General features: G+C 46.4%; 1 protein-coding gene across 2 annotated transcripts in view; it reads right to left on the bottom strand.

Annotated features, from left to right (window-relative positions):
- The window catches only part of FRMD6 (FERM domain containing 6), an 80,960-nt gene extending 57,217 nt beyond the window's left edge, over nt 1-23,743 (bottom strand). Inside the window, exon 1 of one of the 2 annotated variants that reach the window (XM_074996206.1) lies at nt 23,562-23,743. The gene's annotated coding sequence lies outside the window, so the exon portion shown is untranslated. Of the gene's footprint in view, nt 1-23,154; nt 23,368-23,561 lie in introns of those variants that run through there. The other variant, XM_074996207.1, reaches the window with a different exon arrangement.
- Between the last annotated feature and the right edge of the window lie 1,778 nt (nt 23,744-25,521).

Here is a 25,521-nt window from a genome sequence, read left to right as displayed (position 1 = left end):
TGACAAGGGAGTTAGCCCTGTACCTACAGAAAATATAATCCACAACAGAATTAGTAACTTCCCTGTTACTGGAGTAAATTTAAGATTGCCGGATCAGGTCTGTGATGCTAGACGGACCCAGTAACATCAGCCTTTACTGCTTACGGCAGGCGCACAGAAGGATCACTAGTACGTAGTAAGTACAGCTTTGCAGTAGTAAGAACTTGCAGATATAATAGAAGTTGGGTCTCCACTGGAGTTCCAGGATGAGAGTTGTCTGCTTTAATCCCATGGCAGCCCTGAACTTCACTGATGAGTAACAGCAGCAAAACGAACTGCTATTTGGGGAGAATGTCCCAGAGAAGCCCAGCAGCCCTGTCTGCATGCAATGATCTCTAGGCATGACTGCACTACAAATAGTATAGAGGAGTAAGAAGTGGTGCCAGAGAATGCATGCAGCAGGGAGGTGAAGCCCTGGTGAAGGAGCCTAGTCATATCAGAACAAGGGAGCATTATATTTGCTATACAGCTATAACAAAATGCCATTGAGATAATGAAATGCGGAAAAAAAAAACCACACACACACAGAGGCAAATAACGTCTGAGTTTTTGGGCGACATTGAGAGGATCTCCCTTCCTGGAGCCTGGCACAGGTGGAGAAAGGGAAGCATGAGGGTGGGATGAATGGAATAGCATAACCAGTTCTGAACAGGTCTGGTTCTTGTTTCATTACACTTGAAGGCTTCAGACAAGAGCAGGAACGTCAGATGCAAAGGAAGGTGTTTTGCTGACAGTGCCATATTTCCCTGCCCTTTCTAGACACCTCCAATCATCCAGTAGATGCTGTTCTTTCCCTGGGCAGGCCAGGAGTTGGTTTGCTCAACATGGACCCCTACCCTCCACCAGACTCCTTCCTTTTACCTCCCACTTGCTGTATGTGATGGTGTGGGGTGTGTGAGGGTTTTATTCCCCTCATGAGGTTGCAAGTAACTCCTACTGTCTGCAGCAGTACAAGGTGGGTGCCTCCGTTTCCCTAGGCACAGCATCAGTGCATGGGGTGACAGGAATTACAGCGTGACGACTTATCACATGTAGACAATGGCCCTCCATTGCCTTTGTAACCCAGGCAACCAGGTGACACCTTTCTTCCCCAGGAAACAGGATGAAGGAGGGAGATGTTTGAATTGGAACTGGGCTGTTGAGTGGGGCAGTCTCGTCTGGCTGGAGAGGTAGGAGGGAGGACCAGTGCTCCAGCTCAGTGACCCCATCTGGGCTCCCTCGCCCCAAGATGGATTGTACTGCCTGCCTAGGACTTCTGTGCTGACAAGTCTGTTCTATTCTGTGTCCCTGTGGACTAATAAGCCTTCTGTTCTCCCTGCTGAGTGAAGTCACATGACTGTGGATGGGGTGCAGGGGCTGGTGACCCCCTACTCTGTGACACTGTGATGTCCACAAACTGTGCCAGCAGGGAGTCAATATGTCAAACAGCAAATGGGGCTGGGGAGCGGCTGATCCGCAGTCATCCACCCAACCCAAAGAGGCCAAGGCATGACTCCGGCGTTTCAGGGCCAGCTGCTTCTCCCTCTGTAACCGGAAGCTGCACTCTGCTCCTGAACCAAGCTTTCCTGCTCGCCGTAAGAATCAGCAGCCAGGACTGCTGCTCTGGCCAGCTCCACCTTTTTCCTAGGATTTCATACCAGAAGGAGGCTGGTCCACACAAAAAAAAAAAAAAATCAGCTCAATCTAGCTACCTGGCTCAAAGCTGTGAAAAATTTCACACCTCGAGTGCCCGGTTAGGTCCACCTATGCCCTGAGCTAGGCGTAGCCAGGGGAACAGAATAATATTTCCTTCCACATAGCTCCCGCCTCTTCAAGAGGGGGATTAATGCTGGCCATAGCAGAACCCCTTCTGTTGACACAGAAACCACTTATGCTACAGGGACACAGCGGTGCTGTTCTGGCCACTGTAGACGCACCTGTGGAGAAACGAAACAAAAGCCGGAAGAGTGCCCATTTATAGAAGGAAAGTTTGCCCAGGTCCCAGGGCAGGAACACCATTCGACAGTCAGAGATGCAACCTGTGGCTATTACCTGGCAACTCCCATTCCCTCAGCAGGGCCTGTTCTGGCAACCGCTACTCTCCACATGGTCTGACGGTGCTTTGCCGGACAGAGATGTGCAGAATGGCGCAGAAGCGCATTTGTCAGAATCACCACATCATTTGATTTTTTTGCGGTAAGGAAGTGGCTCGAGTGACTCCTGAAGCACCTCTGTAGCACAGGTCAGGTTCCCGCACACAGTTCCTCTTAACCAAAACTGCTCCTTTGGCAGGAAGTGATCCAATACCAAAGCAGGAACTTAAGGATGCTGGTCATAAGTCACCCTCTGCTTATCAAAAGCTAAATTTGAGACAATCCTCTACCTGTTTTTCCTCTCCTCACTCCATTGGTCTGGAGCATCTGCATGGGCCTGTTCATATTGCTAGTTTGGAATGCCTATGGACAGGAGCTCTCCTATTACTTTTGCATATAGCGCCTAGTGCAAAGGAGCCCTGATCTGTGACTGGGGCAACAGGCCGAGCTCTTTTCCAAACAACAGTTCCTGGCACCCCAAGAACGCACAGTGAATAGAAACCTGAGTGGGCGAATGGTCAACCTCCCACCATCTGTCTTCTTCCTTTTGCTATCACGATGTGGACTCCTGCATACAGTCGACCCATGATGCCAACCTCCACTGCTTGAATCATACATTGGCAAACAAGCCCCTCATGTTCTCTCTCCATAAACCTTGTTTACTAACAGGCTGTTCTTCTTCAACAGCCTCCTCAAAATGTGCCTTGCCAGGGCGTTTACAGAAAGTTGATTAGTTTGAGACCAATGCCTCGCCTGCCGATCCACAGGCTCTCATGGTCTCGTATTCCGGCAGTCCGTCTGCACCCACCTTTTCCTAAACTTGGATTGTCAGCTGCTGGGAGCAGCTCCTGCCAGATCCTACTCCTTGACAAGGGCTTGCAAGTGCTATGGTAATGCAGGTTGAACTATCCACTGGACCATCCAGGTATGCGGACTCCCTCCTCCAACCCTATGCCACCAACACTCCCAGCTATCTCTGAGGTATCACTGACTTCCTGAGGAAATTACAAAACAAACATCGGAAAAGTTCCTGACATCACCATCCTTGCCACTATGGATGTAGAGGCTCTGTACACTAATATTTCACACAAAGACGGATTGTTAGCCATCAGGAATACCATCCCTGATGTCACCACAGCCAGTCTGGTGTCTGATCTCTGTAACTGTGTTCTCACCCACAATTATTTCTGATTTGGGAACAATTTATACCTCCAGATTAGTGGAACTGCTATGGGCACCCTCATGGCTCCACAATATGCTAATATATTTATGGCTGACCTGGAACAATGACTACTCAGCTCCCGTCCCCCTATTACCCCTCCTCTACTTAAGATACATTGATGACATCTTTATGATTTGGACTCATGGTACAGAGACTCTAGAAGAATTCCACAAAGACTTTAACAATCTGCACCCCACCATCAACTTATGCCTCGACTACTCCATGTGAGAGATACATTTCCTGGACACTACAGTACAAATCAAGGATGGCCTGATCAGTACCACACTCCACCGGAAATCCATGTATCACTATACTTACCTACACGCTTCTAACTTCCATCCTGCACACACAACTAGACCCATTGTTTACAGTCAAGCCCTTAGGTACAATCTCATTTGTTCTGATCGTACTGACAGAGACCAAAAACTACAAGATCTTTACCAAATATTCATAAACCTGAATTACCCACCAGGAGGAATAAAAGAACAAATTGACAGGGCCAGACGAATACCTGGAGACCAGCTACTCCAAGATAGGCCCAAGAAAAGCCAAGAACGGAACACCCCTGGTCATTACCTATAGCCCCCAACTCAAACCACTCAATGCATTATTAGACCTACAACCGATCCTTAATCAGGATGCCACATTCCAAAAGGCCCTAGGTGACCAGCCTGTCCTCTCCTACAAGCAACCTTCCCAACCTTATGAGGATTCTCACCAACAACCACGGTCTATACTGTGGGAACACCAGTCCTGGAACTTATCCTTGCAGCAAGGCCCATTGCCAATTTCGTCCACATAGCTATTCTGGAGATACTATCACTGGACCTAATCAGGTTATTCACAGAATCATGGGCACATTCTCATGTTCTTCAACTACCATCATATATGCTATCATGTGCCAACAATGCCCAGATGCTTTGTATATCGGACAGACTTCAAACTCTCTTAGACAAAGAATTAATGGGCACAACACAGACATAAAAACACTCCTGATTCACAAACCTGAATCTGAACGGAGTGGGCCATTCTGTTAATTACCTGAAAGTTTGCATCTTGCTGAAGAGGAATTTTCACAATAGTTTGGAAGGAGAGGCTGCTGAACTCTCTTTTATATTCAAATTTGACACATTAACACTTGGTCTGAACCAGGGTGGGAATTTTCTAGGTCATTATAGGGGCTCGTATGTATACTTGGCTTTATCTAATTCTTGACTCCCCTCCCTCTGCCCCTCTACTCTCTGATTTGCTCACTTTGACAATATTTTTCTGATTGGTCAACCTGGATTACTATTTTTGGTTCTTTGTCCCTTAAATATTGAGTCTGTTCTGGTATGGCTATGATGTGAAGAAGTGGGTCTGTTCCATGAATGCTCACCACTTAGCAAATTATTTTGTTAGTGTTCAAAGTACTACTGGACTGCTTTTTTGTTTTGGGCTCTCAGAAGGCATTTAGGGGTAAATTACAGCTAAACAACAGCACAGAATACTGAGAGCCAGGACTGGTGGCTGTAAACAAACTTTATGGGACCATGGGAAACTTGGCCACGCACATACATGGTCACTGAGCTAACTAAAATCATGCCGGATTATGGATGTTGCCAGATGAGAGAGTTCCAGATTAGAGAGGCTGAACCTGTACAAACGATCCTAATGAATGATGGCCTCTGATACATCCCTGAAAAGTCTGTTTCCATGTTCAAAGAGACGCAACCATGAGAGTCTTGGTTCAGGGTTCAGTAAACCTCCACTTGCAGGCTAAGAAGTCTTTTTGAAAGGCAGCATACAACCAGGCTGTGCACACTTATAACTTCATGAATTTTAAATCACAGGAACTCCACTTGCATTTCTCCCCCCCCGCCCCCCGCCACAACCATCTGCGATATGAGGCCATGTCAGATTTAGCAACCAGGCACAAAAATTCCTTTCAATCATGATGCATTTCTCGCAGCCTGTATCCAAGGAGAAAAAAAAAATGCTGGACTCTGGAAAATTCTTTTCAAGCATCTGCTTCTTATTTCTACAATGTAATCTTTGATTCTTTCATGCAGGGTTCTTCCACAGCGCTCCCTTTGGCATAGATGTTGGTGCTGTTTGCTAGAGAGTGATTCTACTGTGAAATTCCTATTATCTGGTAGTTAAGAATGGCATCTGCTCATTTAACTTGGGTTATACCACCCCTGAAATAGCTGCATGTTTTTAACTGCTAAGAAGAGCCCTGAGACACTAAACTGCCTAGACTAATTTCAACTATAATTTGATGAATGGGGGCATTAAAACCTCAGGCCCAGCTTCTCCCAGCTCCTGCTGAATTTAATTGGGTCAGGGAAGGGGTGCGGAGCTCTTTGGAGGAAAAATACCAGCTCTAAACAGCTTATGCTCCCATCCAGAAGTGGATGAAGTTGGGGCAGTTTGAGCTCCACAACATATTTTTCCCTCTTCTCAGGGCTCACAGAAGTCCCCAACTTAGTAAGAGGGAGTTCTTGACCTAAACAAATGGAACAGACATACCTATGGCAGAGCTAAGGATTAAATCACGGTCTCCTGCACCACAGGCCCTCAGGACTTTAAGAGCACACCTATCGTTCCCTGAGCAACGTAGTGCAGGTCTGTGCCGACACAGAGTATATATCTCTTTGTTGTTCACCTACAGAGAGCAGCAGCATCACGTGAATGTTACGTGACCGGCAAGCAAACGTCACAGGGACAGAAACCAGACGGGCTAAAAACCCCATTCCTTCCCACCCCATTCCTGTCTCTTTAAAAAACAAAAATCAAAACCAAACGTACACCTCCGTCCATGACCAACCGAAACATGCTCATACTACAGCTGTCTCTGCACTCAGTTGCCAGCCTAATTAACAGATTAACGTAAGAATGGCCACATGGGTCAGACCAATGGTGCAACAAGCCCAGTACCTGGTCTTCTGTGCCAGATGCTCCAGATTTGAAAAGAACAAATTAATTGAGTGAATAAATGTCTCTAATAATGCACTGAGCAAATAAGGATGGCTCTTGCTAGCATAGTTTCAGGGATTTTTCAGAGAGGTACGGGAGCAGGTGCCTGTATCTGTGGGGGAAATATGGGCATCTTTTCTACCACTGTGATGTTTACATCATCTGGAATATTATTAAGTTTCCAAATGTTAGGTTTTGAAAGGACAAGAATACACCCTTCCCTTCATCAGACAATAATCTGTCTCTGGGTGCAGCACTTCCCCTGGGATTTAAAAGAATTGCAACCTGAGTTTTGGTCACAAGTTTTTTTTTTTCTATTGACTCCTTGTATGTCTGAACATACATTTTTTTACCAAAGTCATTTTTAACATTGCTGCATGCATATGCACTGCATTTCCTCTGAAGAGATTACATGTATTCCCTCCTGGGGTTGACAGAAGTATTTGTTGCCGGCAATGGTTATTTTGAAGGACAGAATTTGCATTTATGTCAAATTTTGACCATGACTAAGTAACAATCAGTGCCTCAATTTCATAATGCTTTTTAAGAACATCTAAAGATGAATGAGGACAGAACCTGGATTATCACTGATGAACACAAGAAAAAATGCTCTATATAGGTCTCTGCTTATTTTCATACCACCTAAATTCCAGCTTTCGACGTTTGCCAAATGTTTTTCATGCAGCCACATTACAGCATTATACCAAGTCACTGGCTACCAGTTTAGCCTTTAATTCTCAATAGCCACTACTCTAATAAAAAGGAAAGGACGAAGTGAGGAAATATACAGTAAAGTTTGTTTGTGTAAGGAAAGTAAAACCAAGAGGAAATGTCCAAATGAGGAAGAATGGAAAGATGAAATGTACCATACTTCATCTCACTGGGGGAATTTTGTATTTTTAAAGTTTAAAATTGTCCATTTTATGATGCATCATTTCAGCACAGGCATGCGGCAAGTGCCTGTTACAAGTTTTAAACCCCTGACTTAACACAGCTTCTGCAACCCAAAAGATGGATTAATTCACATTTGTGGCTTCCACATAATGAAAATTTTCTCCAATTCTGCAGGCACTAAAAAGTTTCCATATAGCGAATGTAAGCAGATGAAAGAGACCTTCATTGGAACAAGAACGCTTCGTTAAAAATATCAGATTACTTCATCTGCCACAAAAAGCCTGCGATTGGCTGTGGGAAAATCATTTAGACAGGATCTGCCATGTGGATTAGACGATTGGATCACCAGTTTCCATCCCCCACCTCCTGCAATGGCCAATAACCAATACTCTGAAGTATGCAGAGGCCTTCCAGGGGGCACGTCGACTCACGTACCTCGTTTCACAACAGGCTACGTAAAAAACATGAACAAAGTCAGTGCAAACTAAAATTTCACACAATACATCATTATACTGGTTTGTGTGTTACCCCCTGAAATGCAAGTACAATATGTACATTCCAATTGGTTAATTTTATAATTACATGGCAGAAATGAGAAAGTATCCAGTCTTTCAGTATGGTGCTTTGTGACACTTTTGTATTTGTGTGTCATTTTGTAAGTAAGCTGGTTTTAACTTAGGTGAAACTTGGGGTAAACAAGGCAAAGCAGACGCCGGAAATAGGTTCAATAGTCTGGAAAGACTGAGAACCGCTGCTTCGGAGGAAGAAAAAGCAAACTCACAATAGCCACTTTTGCACTGCTCTATACTGTATAGCAGAATTCACTCCTGATTAAAGCAGATGATGGATCAGATCCTAAGCCTGGTACAAGCTGAATGTCTCTCGACCAGCACCCTTGGAACCTGACTGGTGCTGGATGAGAGAATTTGCTGGATGACAGGAGGTCAATATTGTCTAGCAGCATTACCAACACTCCCACTGCTGACTGGGCCCTTGGAAGACATGTAGGGGTATATTACAGCTAAATAACAGCACAGAATGCCGAGAGCCAGGATTGACGACCATAATCTGGCTTTATGCGACCCCAGGAAACTTGGCTGCACCCATCATAAATTGTCCTCCAGCTGACTAAAATCATGCTGGATTACAGATGTTGCCGAAGGAGACAGTGCCTGATTAGAGAGGTTCAACCCGTATAAACTTTCTCGGTTCCAATACAGTCGAGAGAGTTACTCAAGATCTACAGTGGTGTGGCAGAGATCAGAACCTGGCCCAATTGCTCTGCAACTGGCCGTATGGCTAGAGTAACCGTGTCCACATCCATAAGCACCAGTCAGAATTCTCCAGACTGTTTTTGAAACCCAGCAACAGGATCTGATCTCATGACATCCTGCAGCACTGTCATGCTTGTGCCTCATTCTGAAGCCAGGGGATGCACTTCTAGAGCACGCCCTGGAGCACAGTAAGGATGTAAAGGTTGCTAACATGCCTATGCAGTGAGCAGAGAAGGATTAGAGAAACCAAACTGTGGGTTGCTCAGAGCGTAGAATACTCTATCACCTTTAAAAGAGGAGCAGATACCTGATAAAAAAGTAAGTTTCCAATCTGGATGGCTACTTCTGGTTGTCATCCATTAGACCCAGGAGTGACGTCATAGCAAGGTGTGATTCCACAGTTGAGTACGGTTCCACCAGGGCACACACCAACTGGCTCATTAATTTATCAATTAAAGGAGACAAAGCTGGGAAGAGCGACTGGCCGTTTTCAGCTGCAGATAACAGCACAGCTGAGTTACCAAAAAAGGGTTACACCAAGAGCTTGAGGAAGCTTGACTTGCTATGAGTCACCTGACCTAGGTACTTAATGCTCATTGGCTACTCCCACCAGCCAATCACATTCCTTTGACAACAGCTTCGCACTCCCAGCATGACTCACTCGGTCATGGCAGATTTATGTTACCCTATCATTACCCCCCAATCCAGTGGGTTGCTTTAAGTTTCAGGGTCAAATCATCAGCCCAGCAGAGCAGTGTGCAGTGCGGGAGTTAAAGGGAAGCTCTTTGAGCCAGGCACTGCCTTTTCGCTGTGTATTTGTACAGCACCTAGCATAACAAGGGGTGCATGACTAGGGATCCCAGACACTGAAATATTAGGAGGAAGAAGCTGAGCAAAGATGGCTTTATGCTTCCTTTGCTGTCCCATGATCCAGGAGCAGCTCGTTTTCTGATTCAGCTCTCGAGGCAGCTGTGATCTGGTTTGAGACTACTCTAAATCCGTGCCTGTCCCACGTACAAGATCCCGAATTTCTCCCACAAGAAAATCGCAGGACAGTTCATTTCACTGCACAGCAGTGTCCCCAGCAAAGACACAGTCACTTATCCAAGCACAAGCTTTGGCTCACACTCACAAAGCAAAAGCAGGAGTTGGCCCTAAAGTGATGTAACTGGTCATACTTCCATGTTCCATCTGCAGAAGAGAAATGTAAATGACCCATATGAGGGACAATTGTTGCAGCCATGTGTTTCTCTACCTGTGCACCTCAGCCCCTGCAAAGCATGCCCACAGCAAACGGACACTGCCCAGCTTCCAATGCCGTGCCTCAGCCCCAGCAATGCAAAAAAGCTGTTCAGATTGCTACTGAATTGGGGTCTTCATGCCCAAGGCTGGAGTAAATTTCCTTCTTTCCCTGGAAATGTCTGCCTGACCCTTGGAATTAAACAGGAATAACTGGAAAGAGCTTCCAGCCATATCAAGGCTAGGCTGAGGTAGGAACTCCCATGCCAAAGTTGGCATCTGCCCGAGCTAAGTTAAAACTGTTGAGTTAGGATTAAAGGGGTGGCACTCTTCGGATTTAAGTAGTTGCTTCTGCAAGGGCTGCTGATCTATCCTGGGCAGAGGTATTTTGACCCCTTACATTTCAGGGCAAAGCCTGTAGGAAGCCCTGCTTGTTGTGCTAGAAGTTGCCAGCATAAGCATACGAAGGACACACACTGCAGCACCAAATGAAAGCCATGGACGAGTCACTCGTAGCGTAATGTCAGTGCAGACAATGCTGTTAACCGAGGGAGGAAATGAGTTTTAGCAGTCAGCAAACAGCGCCTGGAGGGGTCAGTTATAGCGGGAGGCGTTGGGGTGGGGGACGCAGAAGTCACCTGCGGCCAATTCACATTCACCCTGCACTTTGTACCGTGGAATACAAAAGTGCACAACCAAGCTTTACACCTGACTTGCACCACTGTAAATGAGCACACCAGGGTCCCGATCCAGCTCGTGCTGACATCCAGGAGCTGAGTCAGGACCAGTTTGGAGGACAATGGAAAACCAGGCATGAGCTCTAAAAGATTTTAAAGAACCCAAACGTTCAGCGATGTGCACTCACAACTGCACTAAAACTGGTGCAAATCCACTGACCTGGCCCCCTGCCTCAGGGCCTGAATGCCTTGGCGTCTATTTCTCCATGTGGGGCAAGGTAGTGCTAATGACCCATTTCACTGAGGGGGAACTGAGGCACAGACAGAGCAAGCCACTTGCCCCAAAGGGTCTGTGGCAGAGCAGTGCCAGCAAGATCAGAACAGAGCCCTTGGTTTAAGGAGGATCAATGTCCAGGGAAGGTTCTGGGCCAAATTCAGCTGTGCTAGAGGAAAAGTGGTGTAATTTGAGCTGACTTGGCATTCAAAGCCTGCCTAAAACAAAGGTAAATTCCTTGGCAAGAAGCAAAGGAAACACGATCACCAGCAGGTCCCCAGCACGCTCTCACTCTCCTTTTGCCAGCTTTTCCTACTGTGCCCTAGTAGGAAGTTGCATGCTTCACTGATCGTGGTGAATCTGCCCCTCCTGCAGCATCCAGAGCTTCAGACATGTCTCCAGAGGGCTTGGGCCAAGCCACCCCTCAACAGCCCTTCTCACTGGACCCTACATGGCCCCGGCTGAGCTGCGCTGCCGAGGATGCACCAACAGCAATGCTATTTGCCAGAAGGATCTGGCAGAAAAACCATGCGCCATTTGCTCCGTTCAAACAGAAACAAAGCAAACTGATCTCTTGAAAAGGGAGAACGTCTTCTGCTGCACAGCACTGGTCATCTCCGTGTGGGTTTGGATGCAGAAGACTTCGGAGTTTAAGGTCTAGACCCCATCTGGTGAGAACTGGTAAAGTATAGATCTGCACATCTCCACTGTAGTGATACAAAATCTCCACCAGCTGAGGATTTGGCCTCTCATGTTCATTTGTAAAGAAAGACCTTCACCTGCAGCCAACTTCCTGAGGAAATGCGTTTCTGAAGGCTCAGGCCTTCAGATCCAAACCCTGGACACCGGGTAAGCATTTTGCCTGCACCAAGTTTTTTTCCTCCTTGGGGATAACAGCAGCTTGTTTAACGGGCCGCAGAATTTCTAAATCTCCGTTTCACCCCCACCCCACGTGATGCTCTGGCGCTTATTAGCCTGAACAGCTTTAAAGGGAGGGGAGGCAGCGAGCCCAGATGGACCGGTGGGTTTGTTGTGACGGCAGCACTACATCTCGTACAACACAACTCAACCACTGTCTCCAAAACAGGGGCACGGCTGGCATGTACTCACCCCGTGCAAAGTGAAGACAAACCCTGGGCCCATTCCACCCACTCATGTAACCAACGCATGCTCCAGCAGTGCTCAATCTAGAAACCAGCGGCAATGCCTGAGTGAGGAAGGACCCAAGCCCGCGTGGCTACATTTGTACCACGGGTTCAGATGTGGACCGTGCCAGTCAGCAGGCTCTCGGAGCACCGAGCACCTCACAGGATCTGTCATTCAGCACAGAATGGTTTGGGGACAGATTCCGCGTGCTGCTTCCCAGGGGTCCCAACGCTCGTGGAATAGTTGGGGGGATGGCCTGGGGTAAGGATGGGTACCTTGCCATTTTTGCATCCCCCATATTCAGGGTCAACTGGGGGTGCTATTCTACTTTGAAGCAGCTCTCTGCCTACGGACCCTCCTGCAGCCTAGAGAAACCCAGAATCTTCACAGCCGTCTGTGATACTGGAGCACTTCCACTGCCCCGGACACTGCTCCATCACTGGGGCTGCAAGTGTCAGGGGACATGCAGTCCTGCACTGCTCAGGTCCCAGGGGGTTAACCCAGCTGGTTGTGGTGCTGCTACAACCCCAGTATGCAACCAGAGCAGGGAATAAGGAGCCAAGGACAGAAGCCAAGGCCCCTTTCGTTACATGGAAGTAATGAACCAGTACCACGAAGGTAACACATCAGGAATGACTGAATAGATTACTGAATTCTGGCCTCCTGGGCTTTACCCGACAGCCTGTTCCCATTGCATTTAGTCAGGCTGCTCACTCAATAACTCATGCACATGGGTAGGGGCTGCAGGACTGCTTAGGGGATCACAGGGCTTGTCCACACTGCCCTGTAACTTTCTTGCTCAGGGGTGTGAACTATCCCCCCAGCCCCAGAGCTCAGCAAGCTACGACGCTTTGAAGTGCCAATGTAAACAGGCTTCCTGCACAGTTAGCTACTCCTCTCATGCAGGTGGTTTACCTAGAGCGCAGGGAGCGCCCTCACCCAGTGCTGGTGCCATGACCACACTGCTGCAGCTGTGCTTAGCAGTGCAGACAAAGCCCCAGACGTTCTTACGACACTCACTTCAGTGGACTTCTTTCAAAGATGCTGAATGCCTTTTCTTAACACCGATAAGACACTAAACAAAACAGCACCACCTCTAAACACACAGAGCCCTTTGCTAACCTAGTGTTTCTTTGCAGATGGCCCCTTTCTGGGGAGAGAAGCCTGGAATTACACACTTTGCATCCAACATGGCGAGTCCTGGAAAACACCCACTGGTGTCCATAGGAAATTCACAAGACCCGATATACAGAATCAGACCTGCACACACGAGATCACTTCGTCCCTATGCTTCTGCGCTCACTGAGGTCTAGGGGAGATTTACCTCTGATCACATGGGAAGCACGCTTGTGATCCACGACCAACTGTCTTCCTTCACCATAGTCAGCCTGACACTCTTATTTAGCTGTTTTCCTTTGGAGTATCCTTACAGTACCAGGACACAAGCTCCTATGCATTGCTTTGCTTTATCACCAGAACCAGGGAAACAGTTGTAAGTAATGGTGCATCCCCCTCACCCCAGACAAAAAGCTGAAAAGCAACACCAGTGCAGAGCTTTGTCTACCATCTTCTAATAATCTTCAGTTTTAAAATATCAAGAACAAACTGTTACTGTTTTGACCCAATACTGCTGCAATGTTCACTTCCCTTCCCTCTGATTTATAACAGATCCCTGCAAGGCTGAGCTTACTCTGGTGTAACACAAAAATGGCATTATATTGACAATGAATATTTTTCCACGGGCAGTGAAACATTCACACCAGGACTCTAATTGGTGCACAGGAGACTCTGAAGGCAGTAACTCTTGCCGTTTTGAAATGACCCATGCAATATTAATCAACAGAATGGGTAAGCAGAACACAGAGATAGTACAATTTGAAGAGGCCTTGTTGCATCTGGATGGAAACAATTATCCTACAAGGCACTTAGGAGGGGAGTTATAATTATGTTTAAAACAGAGGCTGGTGGATATTAGAGACGAAACAGAAGAGCTAGAGACGAAACAGAAGAGCTAACAGATCAATTAGTACCGCAGTTAATAGCCCAGGGTATCATGTTTCAGGCCACCTGGCACAATTTACACTCTTTGTATCTAGAAGATCCAATCTGCACTGATGACATTGTTAAGGAGGGAACAGACAAGAAATTGTGGGACAGAAAGGCAGCGCTCAGCTAAGTCTGTCTTGTTTATTTTAGCCACATGGCTAATCCTTCAGCATTCGCACCCTCTCTGAGGCTGTGTCTACACTACAAAAACAACTTCGAAGTTGCTTATTTCAAAGTACAACCTCCAAGTGAGCAACTTCGAAGTTGAGCATCTACACACACCCTACTTTGAAGTAGGGCACTGCTCCATTCCTGGGAACGGAGTAAGGACTTCGACGATGGGCTCCCTACTTCAAAGTTAATTTCGAAGTAAGGGAAAATGTGCAGAGACACTCTGGTGGCTACTTCGAAGTAGTGCCTAACTTTGAAGATAGTTCCTAATGTACAACAAGAAGTCCTGTGGCACCTTATAGACTAACAGATATTTTGGAGCATGAGCTTTCATGGGCAAAGACCCACTTCATCAGGTCTTTGCCCACGAAAGCTGATGCTCCAAAATATGTGTTAGTCTATAAGGTGCCACAGGACTTCTTGTTCTCGAAGATACAGACTAACATGGCCACCTCAGTCCCTAGTGTAGACACACCCTAAGTTATTTAGACAAAATACCCTGTTCCTGCCTGACCTCCTATTTATAGACTCTTAGACTTTAAGGTCAGAAGGAATCTTCATGATCACGTGATGCGAGCTGCTGCACACCGTACCTACCAAACCTCAGCTACCCCCTTCCTGAAGCGGACCCACAATCTCTCTGCTTGAGTTACTGATGTTCTCAAATCCTGGTTTAAAGGGTTTGAGCTAAAAGAATCCACAGTTTACACAGTCTAAGCCTGAAAGTGACCCATGCCCCATGCTGCAGATGAAGGCAACACCCTCCCCTGACTCTCTGCCAATCTGAACCAGTGGAAAATTTCTTCCAAACACCAACTAGACCCTGAGGATGGACAGGACCCACCCACCAAACACCCAGGAGAGAATTCCCTGCAGCAAGTCAAATTCATTCTTCATCTCATGACCAGCCATCAGAGACCCTTGCTGCTAGCAGTCGCAGGTCAACTCCATGCCGTCGTAGGCAGTTCCATCATACTGTCCCCCCCAATAAATGATCAAGCTCTATCTTGAAGACAGTTGGGCTTATCCAGCTTTGTTAAAGACCTCAGCAAGGTTTCATTGCTCACCTCCAAGTCTCTTCTCTTTGCCAGAGCAGGAGCTCTGCAAGGCAAGGGGCTGTAGGTGGGATTTTGAGAAATGCCTGGGACAGCGAGGGACCCTATTCTAACAGGCATCGGAGGGGAGCTGGGCACTTCATTTCGGCCTGCGTTTTCCTGTGTGTGGGGTGTGAACTAATACACTTGGGGCTAGACACAGGGACTCTTGATCATAATTAAGTGCCCTTGGGCAGAGTGCTAAAGGTATTTAGTTTTCTAACTCACCTTCCATTGAAGTTAGGCATTTAAATACCTTTAAAAATCTGCCACTAATGTCACAAGCAAGCCCAACGAAGTCACTGCAGTGATACCTTTTGTCCCCATTCAGCCCAAGGTAAGGATGATGAATAAATTCAAGCTTTTATTCTCTCCCCTAACTACATACACCACCTCTCACATACAGCTTTGCCTAACAATCTAACAGAAGAGAGAATGTGGATATGAAAGGATATATTTCCCGTGGATCTCACTGGACATCACTTACTCAGGGGACCAGTTCCAATGAAGATACAGGTTGAACCTCTCTAATCCGGAACGTTCTCATCTGGTAACAGTCGTAATCTGGAATGATTTTAGTTAGCTGGATGACCACTCATCACAGGGGCAGCCATGTTTTCTGTGGTCCCATGAAGCTTGTTTACAGCTGCCAGTCCTGGCTCTCAGTATTCTGTACTGTTCCTTTCCTCCAGTTTACCCCTAAATGTCTTCTAAGAGCCCAGTAAGCACTGCAAAAGCTTGTGATTCTGCTAGACAACATCGACCTCCTGACTTTCGGCAAATCCTCTTGTTTGGCAGAAGATAGGTCCTGACGGTGCCAGACTAGAGAGGTTCAACCTGTACTAGGATGACTCACTTGAGTAAAAGCTGCTCAGTGTAAGCATGCAGAACGGGGCTCTTTAAAAGAGCTCTGCCAAAGCATGTGTTTGAGTAATAGACTTCACCCTCTGCAACTTCTTTCTACAGAGAAGCAATAACCCATGCTTATGAAATCACAGCTGTGGCAATTTTGGGGATGTCCCATATCCAAGCATGATAATTTGGCTGCAGGAGTAGGCAGAAACAATTTGTTTAACCATAAAAAAGTGGAATGAGCAACACAAATAAATGAAAATATTCAGAACCCAGTTATGAGCCCATATTATACGGAGAATTATCTTGAAGTGTTTCAGACTATCAAAGTTCCTTTTTAAAACCAGCCATCATCTGAGCTGCTTATGCTGCTGCCTTTCTACAGCAATATCTTTCCAATGAAAAGGTGTCCAAAATAAAACCAAGAATTCTAGACAGTACTGCTCTAAGGGCTAGTACAACAACAGAATATAAATCCAAAGAAATTATTCTCTCTGTGGCACATTCCTGTCCTTTATTTATTTTCCATTGGACTCATACAGCCAGGCTGACAGATTCAAGGATTTTTCCACAACATGCTCTCAAGCCCAGGACCTCACAGATATTTTGACTCTTAACATGCATTGAAATCAATGAAAGTTAGCAGCCTAAATACCGTAGGACAGTGTTTCCCAAAGTGTGGTCCGCGGCCAAGCACCGGTCCTCGGGGGAAAAAAAAACAGTCCTTCGAAAATACAACTGTTAAAATTCTTCTGGTTAAATTGTAATTAAGATAACAACAGTAAGTTAGGCAGTCAAGTATTTTATATCAAGCTTTATATTATTATGTACTATTATTGTAAATAAACAGTGAACATATATTCATTTTTCATTTTTTTTAACGTGTTTATTTTTTGGCCACAAAAAAAGGTACTGAAAGCAAACAGGTTCCAACTGTTTAAAGTTTGGGAAACCCTGCCTTAGGAGACTGGGGTATAGATTCTTTCCTAATTGGTATTGTACACTAACTGCTTCTTTAGAATAACAGAGAGGTAGCTCTGTTAGCCTGTACTCCAACAAAACAAAAGCAGCAGCAATGTAACACTTTAAAGACTAACACAATGATTTATTCAGTGAGGAGCTGTCATGGGACAGACCCACTTCTTCAGATCAATTTTATTTTGAATGCAGACTGACATTTGTAAGTACAGAGGACCACGGGGCTTAATTTGTAATGACACGTGTTCCAGGGTTCAAGCAACTTTCTTATGTTCAGAACTGATGCAGCAAGGCCCGAAGTGCTGTGGCTGGCTCAAATTAAGCACTGCACATCCACTTACGCTACACACAGCAGTGGCAAGAGTAAATCAAACAGGAAACATGCTGACCACTTTTAAAAACATTTAGTCCCTGGTTGCTAATCTAATCATTTCACGTTTCCTTAGAAATTCCAGTTGAAATTTTTATCTAGTTCCTTACGGTTCGTTTGGTTTTGCCACAGAGCAGCAGATCGATCCATCTATTTGCATCCAGGCTCTGGCCCCTTACTTCAGCACTTAAAGGGTGCTCCTTGTTGTAGTATTTGAGCACCACAAGAAAGAGTAGTAGAGTTGAGTGGAACATCTCCTGGGGTTCTTATTCACAGTCAGATGCATCTCCACCCCACCCACTAGATCTCCTGTAAACTCTTTCCAGCTAGAGTTTCCAGTTCTCCATCACTTTTGAATAGACCCATTCTTTCGTTCATCGCCTCTTTACTGAGAGTATGGTCAAGAACCCTGTCCTGAACTCCTAACCATCCAAGAACCAATGTTTCCTTTCTGGTTCAATGAAAATATACTTGTTTATATCTCTTTCCAACAATTCTTGTTCCTGCTAGAATGTTTACATTGTTGAAAGCCTTCTGTATATTCCTCCTACTACTCTTCCTATCCCTCCTTAACCACATTAGCCACTGTTGTCCTTTCCCTTGTTTAGACTTCTCCGGGCTGAATGTCAGCTGCAGTTTCTTCAGCGGTTTATCAGCTACATCTCATTTTTCCCTCACCCAACATGACGAAACTAGAGTCAGAACAGTTTAGTACCTTAACCAGAGAGAGTCTCCACCTACAAGAAGGGAGACATGATAGCGGTTTTCAGGTATCTAAAAGGGAGTTATAAGGAGGAAGGAGCAAACTTGTTCTTCTTGGCCTCCGAGAATAGAACAAGAAGCAACGGGCTTAAACTGCAGCAGGGGAGGTTCAGGTTGGACATTAGGAAAAAGTTCCTAACTGTCAGGGAGATCAAACAGTGGAATAAATATTCAAGGGAGGTTGTGGAATCTCCATCGCTGGAGATATTTAAGAACAGGTTAGATAGATGTCTATCAGGGATGGTTTAGACAGTACTTGGTCCCGCCACTGGGGCAGGGGGCTGGACTCGATGGCCTCTCGAGGTCCCTTCCAGTCCTCATGTTCTATGATTCTATGATTCTACAAGACAATCTAATCAGTATAGACCAGAGGTTCTCAAACTATGGATCATGATCCCAAAGCCATTTTAATGGGGTCACCAGAGTTGGTGTTACGTTGCTGGGGCCCAGGGGCAAAGCCAAAGCCCCAACCACACCTCCTGAGGTCAAAGCCAAAGCCCTGGGGTTTCATCTGTGCTCCTCCCGCCCTCACTGCCTCAAGCAAGATCATGCTTTAATCCCTCTTCCTGGGGCCGGGTGGTAATTTTTGTTGTCAGAAGGAGGTCGCAGTGTCATGAAGTTTGAGAGCGGTTGGTACAGTCACTGCAATATAACCAAAAGCATCCTGGAGGGCACATGAGTCTAATTCAAAATCTGCTAAAAAAAAAAAAAAAAACAATGGAAAGTGCAATGGGTTTTTCACAGACCCTAATACAGTGAATTCCATCTGTGCTGAAATGAAAAGAATCTTTCAAGTTTGAGGTCCAGTCTTGTTCTCCCTAAAGTCATTGGCATCTTTGCCCTAACTTCAAATGGAAAAAAGATTAGACCATGAGGAGTTATTTATTAATCCCCAAAATTAACCTCAGTGGTATCTCACAAATAAGCAACCCAGTGGCCATAAGCAGAATGGTATTGAGGGTTTTTTGTTTTAACAAGTGGTACTATATCGCCTTTCTTAAATCACCCTTTATGAATTTAACATTCTTACAATGGGCACATACTGAAAATTACATTACTGGCTGCTTACATTTCGGATGGAAATAACCGCCACCAAACCAGAGCAGGAATGTGTTTGGTTTCAACTGACAATGTTAATAAACTTCACTTCCTCAGCAGAAACAGGGAAATGTTTATTATTTAAAAAAATAACGTAAGCCAGCTTTCCAGAAAGTGCATAAAACTAGATTAACCACTAGGCAGATTTCAACAACAACCCTATTTTGTATATTCCATCTGGGATCCACAGCATTTTAAAAAGTAGGGAGGAAGGAATTGAGATCTTAACTTGAAATTCACATATTTTTATACATCTGGTCTGAATTAATCTTTTCAGAGCACCGACTTTCATGTAAAGGAATAAGTGCTTACAGATTTTGTTTTAAAAGACAATTTCATAGAACCCCAGACCCATAGGGTTAAAAAGGACTGCCTGGGTCAGCCAATACAACTGCCTGCCAAAATGCATGAATTGTTGGGGAATTCTTAGTTTGAATAAACTATGAGTTAAATAAGAATACGATCAAGAACACTCTTACAAAATTATACTGGAAACAAAATACACATGTCGAAAACTGAGCTTGCCACCAAAAGTAGCTGAGTTTAAGGAACAGCCTTAGTTTCAAGCGACAATGCCAAACTATTTCACAAATTTATCCTCCATTTATGAGAGTCAGTGATTTCATATAAGCATTACGTTATAAACCTAGGAATCGAAAAGATCTGGCAGTTCAATCTGCACAGTTTTATTTTTCATAGAGAAAATAACTTTGGCATGGTGCGGAAACATTCATATGAAAATAAATTATACCAGCCACATGCTAAACAAGTGACTCCTGTTCCAACAAGACAACATAACATACACAAACGTTTTGGCCAAGTTCTTCACACTGTCTATACAGGTGGAGCAGATAACATGATTAATTGCTACGGTTACCTGATACTTCTCATCATAAGACCCCATTTTCAAGTGCTGACAAATACAGCGAGCTTAGCCATTTGAACTGAATGTTTTTTGGGTGGAGGGGGCAAGAGAGGGAAGCAAAATAGAGCATATTAAACAAAAAAAAATCATTGTCACTTTTAAGCTCTGAGACTAGGGAAAAAAATATTGTTTTGCCCCATGTTACAAAATTCTGCTGACTTCTTTTCTGAAAACCTCTAGCACCCCAAAAGCTTCAGAGCAAACCCTTACATCTAATAGAAGAATGGCCTTTGTGCAAGGGAGGTGCCTTTTGCTGTCTCTGTGAAGAGCTGCCCAACTTTGGCCAAGTTATAAGCCTTTGAAATAGATCAGTTTGCACATGGCTCAGTAGAAACTCAGATTTTAGTAGCTAAATGATGCCACAGTTTCTGTTCACACTGAGCACGCTCCGGCCTAGAACTGTGCAATCCTTTTCCTGCAACTGCAGCTCCAGTCTAGGCATATAATTAAAGAGGATCATGAAAAACACATAGAAGTTTCTTGTGCAACCTTAATTTGCTTTCTTGTGCATTTTGGCTTTTTTAAAACTTCTGAATGCTTGATTTTGCAACCTTCTTTTAATATAGTTTTTATATATATATACACACATATACATATACACACACACAACATATACATTTTAGAAGAGCTGCCAAATCCTCCAGTGGAGACAACCCATGCCCGCCAACAGTGGGAGAAGCAAAGCAAAGACGGCCTCATCTTCCATAACGTTATTGAGCATGCTCACTCTGTGTGAAAATACTCAATACAAACCAAGCAGCAACCTGGGAGGGGGGGGTCACATGACCAGGCATACAGCCCTCCCCCCCCATGACTTCCATCCCACAGCATCTCTAAACTTTCAGGCTCAACTTTTCCCTCTTTTGCAACAACGTTGCTAACAAAACACACTGGGCTTGTCTACACTACAGTAGCTGGGCTATAGGGTTTTCTCTTTTGCTGTAGTAAATCCATCCCCGCAAGAACTGGTAGCTAGAACTATAGGAAAATAATTCTAGTGACCAAGCTGCATCTAGGGTGGAAGTTATGTCAACCTAACTATGTTGCACAGGGCATACATTTTTCCCGGCCTTGAGTGACATAGCTAGGCCAATCCAACTTGCAGGCATAGACTAGGTCTTCTTGTCTGCTTCAGCAGGACTTGCTTCATAAATGTCAGATGTGCTGATTGCTGCGGTCATCCATTGGTCAGATTTTTATGTACTCTCACAAGTTAAAAACACTAACTCAAACTCTAGTATTTTATTGTCTGGACAAGGTATCTTTAACTAGGTAACAGCACTCTGCTGTAGAGCTCTTTCAGTCTGACGTATTACTCCAATAAGCATTTAAATACAGATTTAACATATCATTTTACTTTCCACAAATGTTATGTTAGTTTTCAGTACTCTGCATAACAGAAAATATTTAAGACCCCCCCAACTCTGCAAAGACTCAAGTTCATATTTTGCTGTACTCATGTGACTAACCCTTGGATACCACAAACCTGAGACAACCAAAAATCAATAGTCATGCTTGGAAATCTTGAGGTAATATGATCCAATTTAGAGGACAACTTGTACCCCATCAGACTATGCTCATGAGTAATGTTATGCATGTTTGCAGGATTGCGATGTAAATATTCACTTCCTCACAGAAGTGTGCCATTAAACGTCCAGTTAAAAGGTTATTATGCTTTTTATCTACCAGACTTCCATAATCCAGAGAGGATTCATCTGTTTTACTTCTTCTGTCAGTCACACATTTTAATGGAACTGGCTTCTCCATTTCATTATAAGGAGTTTTCTTATAAAATCCTAATAATGCGATATGAAACCATCAAGCTAACCCTTATAATTCACTTTAGGGCCCATTTCCGACCTCTGTAAAACAGTTAGCAGAACTATTGATTAAAATGGGAGCTAAATCTGATTTTGGGTAAATCACACTCATCTTAGTCAACTGTTCCATTGATGTCAATAGGACTACTTGTGTGAGAGTAGAATTGCTTCTGTGAGTTAGGCTAAGCAATGCAGACAGCTGAAATGACAGCTCAGTATGGGAACGTTTTCCTCCAGAAGGGCCAATGTTGTTAAATTTCAACTCCCTGAAATCACTAAAAGGAAATGACTAACATTCCTGGAAAATGAAGCCACTTGCAGTTCTTCCAGCGCCACCTACTAATCCCTAAAATTGCACCCCATGGCAATAAAGAGTAGTTCATGCAATAAACAGCAAAATTAAAACAGATGCATACAAATCCAAAGCATCCAAAATATTTATATTTCCGAAAGAAAAAGAGCAGTGAAGATAATGAAGGAAGATTACATCCCCCCAGCTCTTCAAATTATGCCATTCAAAATGAAAACAAAAGTAAATTTTAACTGTAGCTTTTATAGAACAAAAACCAAACACACACACATTTTGAATGTGACCCTGCTAGAAATGATGGCTTCTACTCACTGGGCTGACTTTTCCTCCCAAAGGACTCAATTTCTGCGGATACATTTGCGTCACGTGAAATCCCTCACCAAAACACTGGCTCCAGCAAAAATGTCAAGGCTCCTATGAGGCTAACTTCATCCGTGATTAGTCTCAGAGGGGTAGCTGGGTTAGTGGGTAGCATCACAAAACACCAGCCAGGCCTTTAACACCTTAAAGGCTAACGGTTACCCCACCTAACAAACCAGCAGTCCTGGAGCACCTCGAGGACTAACAATATAATCTAGGTGATGAGCTTCCATGGGACAGACCCACTTCTTCAGAGCTGTCAGATCGTGGGTCTGCCCCAGGAAAGCTCATCACCTAACAAAGCATTTTGTTAGTCCTTCAAGTGCTCCAGGACTGCTGGCCTGTTGTGTGAGGCCACAGACTAGCGCCGCTACCTCGCCAGCACTCACCACCCGATACAGAAAGCCGCTGGCTGTCAGGGTGCTCCAGGACTCTAGCAGGTTACCAGCCCGCAGCGGGGCTGTCCAACGTCCTTGTTTTGACCCACTTTTCACCGGCGTATCCCCCGGGAGGGTCCCTGGGCTCTCAGCCGGAGGCAGCACCGACCAGGGTCCGATTTGCTGAACCACCCACCTGCCGAGCAGGGGGTCGCTTCCAGCCCGGGCGAGCCCCGGCAGCACACCAGCCGCGAGCCGCTCCGGGACGCCCGGGCAGCGACCCCTCGGTCCCAGCGGCGTCCCCCCCGCGCTGGGAGCGCAGCCGGCCCCGCGGAGTCGCGCCCCGCGAGCAGCGACTCCCGCCCCCGGCACGAACTCCGGGCTGGCCCGGGCAGGAGCGAGCGCTGGCCCCGGACGGGCGAGACGCGCCTCCGGGGAGCCGTGCAGGACAGCCCCGCGCCCCCGCCGCAGCCGGCCCCCCGCAGCGCCCGGGCCGGGCGGAGAGAGCCCCAGTCCCGCGGCAGCGCCCCTTCCCCAGCATGCGGGGCCAGCCGGCACCGGACCGCCGCCGCCCAGCCCAGCCCAGCCGCGCCGCTGCGGTACCTGGGCGAGAGTCTCCGGCTACCCCGCCGCCGAGCGCGGCCAGCTCCGGAACGCGGCCCCGAGCGCCGCCCGCCCGCGCGCCGGGAACGTACCAAGCAGGGGGCTGCGGCCGGGGGAGGAGACAGGCGGGGGCGGGGGCAGGGCCCGGCGCTGCAGCGCAGCGCCCTCCCACGGACACGGCGGAGGCAGGACCCGCCGCGGCTCTCCCCCCCCCCCACAGGGCAGCCCTTGGTACAGCCCAGAGACCGCCCCGCCCCCGCTCTCTACGCGTCCACACGGCGCTCGGGAGCGACTCCGGAGTGAGCCGCGGCGGGAGCCTGAGCGCGGTCGAGTGAGGGCACCTGGGGCTGTTCCTCGGCAGGCTCCCCCCAGAAGTCCCACCCCGCCCGCCTGTGCACCGGGGCAGCGCCGCCTCTGCGTGGCCGTGCACCGCCCTAGCTGCTGGCACCGCGAGGGACGCCCGACCCCGGCCGGCCGGGCTTCCCTGCGATCCACAGAGTGATGAGCAGCGCCCTGCAGTCCCTCCCCCCTCCAACAAAAATCCAAGAGCTCCTCACCTTAGCATTGAAACAGGGCTCCCCAGGAGTGCGAATAGCTTCAGTTTCTCACTGGTACTGCCCTGTTGCAGGAGCATGGGGGGTGGGTACCCTCGGACAGTACCGGTACGAACTGTAAGTGTGGGGTGCAATGGGGGTGGGGCGAGGAGGAGCTCAGGGCAGGGAGTTTGGGGTGAGGTGCAGGAGTCAGGGCTGGGGAGGTGGGGGGGAGGGTGCAGGAGTCTGGATATGGGGCTCAAACAGGAGGCCTGATGTGTGTAGCGGTGAGCTGGGGGGAGCCGTTTCAGGAGGCGGAGGGCTGTGTCTGCAAGTACCCCCGTCTGCAGCTCTTCTCCTTCCCCTGACTGTCAGGGAGTGTGGGGAGAGTGCCCAGCTTGTGTGCATTCCTCGCACTCCCGGCTGCCCAGGAGGAGGGCAGAGGAGGAATGCGTACAGGCTGTGCACTTTCTCCTCACTCCCTAATCACCAGGGGAAGGCGAAGAGCAGCAGTGGCCCAGTATACCCCACCCAGAATGGCACAGGGGACAGGGTTGCTCAGAGCTGGAGCAGCCCTGGAAAGGGCATCCCCAGCCAACCCCTTTAAACAGCTTGGCTGCCTGCTGCTTGGCATAGAAGCCTGTGGGACACCCCAGGAGCACAGCTTTGCGGAACAGGGATGAACGTAAGCATTTTCGTGAGGCAGATCCTTGTTATGCCCATAACCACACTGCACTACAAAGATACTTGTATTAGCAAAATACTAACAAACATGAGCAGATATGATAGATTCAGGCAAGGTTAGTTAACTGAGTTTGTTATATTGTTGTCTGCAAGAGAAATGCCTTTGCTGTAGCAGACTTCAAAAGGCAATCATAAGAGGAAGAGGACATTTAATTGTGTGGGTTAAGATGCCTGATGGATTTTGTATTGGTCAGCCAAATGACCACAGTACCATACAGCACTTTGCAAAAATGTGTTTGATCACTTTATCCTACAGTATAGCTGGACTGATCTGTAAGAACCAATACCACTGCTTTCTTAGAATTCTATTCAAAATGATCATTAACTTTAGCTCTGTAAGCCAAACATTTTAGTCTGTGTGCTTAAACCAGAAAAGTTGTTGCACATCAGACAGCTGGAAAGAAGAAGCTTAATATTTTTTATGTTCGTCTTACGATTGGTTCATGATAATCTCTGTATTGCTCGCTCTCAGGGCACATTTGATGCCTACTTCTGTGGTAATTTTGTATCTCCTACAGAAAGATAAATTAGTTCTGCTTAATATCTTGGAACTTGAGCACAGTTTCTTAGCCTGCCTTTTCCACATCATTTATAGCCTGGGAGCTTGCACATTTTACGCACTATGAATATTGCATTTTCTTGGGAGATGAAACTTGCTACAAAGAAATTGAGATGATTAGATA

Source organism: Carettochelys insculpta, chromosome 6, assembly GCF_033958435.1.
Source record: "Carettochelys insculpta isolate YL-2023 chromosome 6, ASM3395843v1, whole genome shotgun sequence".
Taxonomy (NCBI): domain Eukaryota; kingdom Metazoa; phylum Chordata; order Testudines; family Carettochelyidae; genus Carettochelys; species Carettochelys insculpta.
This window is presented reverse-complemented; position numbering and strand designations above follow the sequence as displayed.